We start from the raw sequence: 4,327 nt of genomic DNA, 5'->3' as shown, positions 1-4,327 counted from the left end.
CTCTGGTTGAATGGTAGCACCTCTACTCTGGTTGAATGGTATAACCTCTACTCTGGTTGAATGGTGCTGGTATCACCTCTACTCTGGTTGAATGGTGCTGGTAGCACCTCTACTCTGGTTGAATGGTATCACCTCTACTCTGGTTGAATGGTAGCACCTCTACTCTGGTTGAATGGTAGCACCTCTATTCTGGTTGAATGGTGCTGGTATCACCTCTACTCTGGTTGAATGGTGCTGGTATCACCTCTACTCTGGTTGAATGGTGCTGGTATCACCTCTACTCTGGTTGAATGGTGCTGGTATCACCTCTACTCTGGTTGAATGGTAGCACCTCTACTCTGGTTGAATGGTGCTGGTTTCACCTCTACTCTGGTTGAATGGTGCTGGTAGAACCTCTACTCTGGTTGAATGGTGCTGGTTTCACCTCTACTCTGGTTGAATGGTGCTGGTAGCACCTCTACTCTGGTTGAATGGTGCTGGTATCACCTCTATTCTGGTTGAATGGTATCACCTCTACTCTGGTTGAATGGTATCACCTCTATTCTGGTTGAATGGTGCTGGTATCACCTCTACTCTGGTTGAATGGTATCACCTCTACTCTGGTTGAATGGTGCTGGTATCACCTCTACTCTGGTTGAATGGTGCTGGTATCACCTCTACTCTGGTTGAATGGTGCTGGTAGCACCTCTACTCTGGTTGAATGGTATCACCTCTACTCTGGTTGAATGGTAGCACCTCTACTCTGGTTGAATGGTATCACCTCTACTCTGGTTGAATGGTGCTGGTATCACCTCTACTCTGGTTGAATGGTGCTGGTAGCACCTCTACTCTGGTTGAATGGTGCTGGTAGCACCTCTACTCTGGTTGAATGGTAGCACCTCTACTCTGGTTGAATGGTGCTGGTATCACCTCTACTCTGGTTGAATGGTGCTGGTATCACCTCTACTCTGGTTGAATGGTGCTGGTATCACCTCTACTCTGGTTGAATGGTGCTGGTATCACCTCTACTCTGGTTGAATGGTGCTGGTATCACCTCTACTCTGGTTGAATGGTAGCACCTCTACTCTGGTTGAATGGTGCTGGTTTCACCTCTACTCTGGTTGAATGGTGCTGGTAGAACCTCTACTCTGGTTGAATGGTGCTGGTTTCACCTCTACTCTGGTTGAATGGTGCTGGTAGCACCTCTACTCTGGTTGAATGGTGCTGGTATCACCTCTATTCTGGTTGAATGGTATCACCTCTACTCTGGTTGAATGGTATCACCTCTATTCTGGTTGAATGGTGCTGGTATCACCTCTACTCTGGTTGAATGGTATCACCTCTACTCTGGTTGAATGGTGCTGGTATCACCTCTACTCTGGTTGAATGGTGCTGGTATCACCTCTACTCTGGTTGAATGGTAGCACCTCTACTCTGGTTGAATGGTGCTGGTAGCACCTCTACTCTGGTTGAATGGTGCTGGTAGAACCTCTACTCTGGTTGAATGGTGCTGGTTTCACCTCTACTCTGGTTGAATGGTATCACCTCTACTCTGGTTGAATGGTGCTGGTAGCACCTCTACTCTGGTTGAATGGTGCTGGTAGAACCTCTACTCTGGTTGAATGGTTTCACCTCTACTCTGGTTGAATGGTGCTGGTATCACCTCTACTCTGGTTGAATGGTGCTGGTAGAACCTCTACTCTGGTTGAATGGTATCACCTCTACTCTGGTTGAATGGTGCTGGTATCACCTCTACTCTGGTTGAATGGTGCTGGTAGCACCTCTATTCTGGTTGAATGGTGCTGGTATCACCTCTATTCTGGTTGAATGGTGCTGGTATCACCTCTACTCTGGTTGAATGGTATCACCTCTACTCTGGTTGAATGGTGCTGGTATCACCTCTACTCTGGTTGAATGGTGCTGGTATCACCTCTACTCTGGTTGAATGGTGCTGGTTTCACCTCTACTCTGGTTGAATGGTGCTGGTAGCACCTCTACTCTGGTTGAATGGTGCTGGTAGCACCTCTACTCTGCTTCACGATGTTCAAGTGCACCTTTTTCAAGTAGTGCCACAAAATGACATGACTCACTAGTGGAGGTTTAGTGGTGGTGAGGGCTTGGACACGCACACCTGCACGCACAGAGAGAGTAGGATACTGTATGTCTCTATCTACCAAGTAGGATACTCTATGTCTCTATCTACCACGTAAGATACTCTATGTCTCTATCTACCAAGTAGGATTATGTCTCTCTCTATATACCAAGTAGGATAATTGTATTTGTCTATCTGCCAAGTATCATGCTGTATCTCTCTATCTACCAAGTAGAATAGGTATCTCTCTATCTACCAAAAATATTATTGTCATTCTCTGTCTACCAAGTAGGATTTAAGTCTCTCCCTATCTACCAATGTAGAATAGTGTGTATCTCTGTCTACCGAGTAGGATCGTGTCTCTCACTATCTACCAATGTAAAATAGTGTATATCTCTGTCTACCAAGTAGGATAGTGTCTCTCACTATCTACCAAGTAGAATAGTGTCTCTCCCTATCTACCAAGTAGAATAGTGTCTCTCACTATCTACCAAGTAGAATAGTGTCTCTCACTATCTACCAAGTAGGATAGTGTCTCTCACTATCTACCAAGTCGGATAATGTCTCTCACTATCTACCAAGTCGGATAATGTCTCTCACTATCTACCATGTAATATATTGTATATCTCTATCTACCAAGTATCATGCTCTATCTTTCTATCTACAAAGTAGGATAATGTATCTCTCTATCTACCAAGTAGAATATTGTCATTCTCTATCTACCAAGTAGGATTTGGTCTATCTCTATCTACCAAGTAGGATATGTATCTCTCTATCTATCAAGTTGGATATTGTCTCTATCTACCAAGTAGGATTTGGTCTATGTCTATCTACCAAGTAGTATAATGTGTCTCTCTATCTACCAAGTAGGATATTGTCATTCTGTCTACCAAGTAGATCTATGTCTCTCTCTATCTACCAATGTAGAATAGTGTATATTTCTATCTACCAAGTAGAATAATGTATCTATCTCTCTATCTACCAAGTATAATTGTTGTCTCTCACTCTCTACCAAATAGGATATGGTCTCTCACTCTCTACCAAGTAGGATATTGTATCGCTCTGTCTTAATTTACCCTTACAAACTCTACTATCAGCTTCTAGTGTTCCAGATTGACATTATAGGGTGCATCCCAAAGGGCACTCTATTCTCTTTATAGTGCACTAGTTTTGACTAGGGCACATAGAGCTCTGGTCAAAAGTCATGCACTACATAGGGATCATGGTTCCCTTTGGGACACAACGATAGATATGGCTATTTTCTGAATGTTCATTAAAGCACGAGGGACACCGAAGCACAGAAGCTTGTCTCGTGGTGCTTGGTTAATTTCAACAGGATTTCAGCAGTCTAGTTCTCATGTCCGTCTTCCGTGTCCTTACTCTGGGGCAGGCTGACGTACATCTAACAACATCTTACACATCACCAGTGGCGACAAGTCTGCTCACGTTCCCGTCAGGGCGCATGGAAGGGCGAGCTAACGTATTGTCACCATGGCAATCCATCAGACGCACCTGTTACCGCGTTCCCGTTATACAGAGAGAGTTGAATTGAAAGAGAGAGAGAGAGAGAGAGAGAGAGAGAGAGAGAGAGAGAGAGAGAGAGAGAGAGAGAGAGAGAGATGAATTGAAAGAGAGGGAGAGAGAGAGAGTTGAATTGAAAGAGAGGGAGAGAGAGAGAGAGTTGAATTGAAAGAGAGGGAGAGAGAGTTGAATTGAAAGAGAGGGAGAGAGAGAGACAGTTGAATTGAAAGAGAGGGAGAGAGTGAGACAGTTGAATTGAAAGAGAGGGGGAGAGAGAGAGAGAGTTTAATTGAAAGAGAGGGAGAGAGAGAGAGCTGTTGAGAAGAAAATCTGCATTTTGTAAGGGGAAAACATAGACAGTCGATCTATCTGTAGATTATGTCCTGGCCTATCATAATATAAGAAAGTAGATCCTACCATGTCACGTACATGAAACCTTGTAGATTTAAATTATTTTCCATGTATGATCGTTTTTTGGTTGAAATCTATTAATTTTGTTGAGCAAACATATTTTTTTATTTTTTTTATTGTTTACATTCTTGATAACGAGAATGTGCATTTTAAGAGATTATCCTGATACATTTCAAATGAAATAATATTGTTCATTTATGTGATGCGTCATATACATTGCTTTGGCAACAGTGGCAATAAAGCATTTATTGAATTGAATAGAGACAGAGAGAGAGAGAGAGAGATACACAGATAGATATTATGCGCGCAAAGAATGCTTCAAAC

Source organism: Salvelinus fontinalis, chromosome 32 (genome assembly GCF_029448725.1).
Source record: "Salvelinus fontinalis isolate EN_2023a chromosome 32, ASM2944872v1, whole genome shotgun sequence".
Taxonomy (NCBI): Eukaryota; Metazoa; Chordata; class Actinopteri; order Salmoniformes; family Salmonidae; genus Salvelinus; species Salvelinus fontinalis.
Note: the sequence above shows the minus strand (reverse complement) of the source record.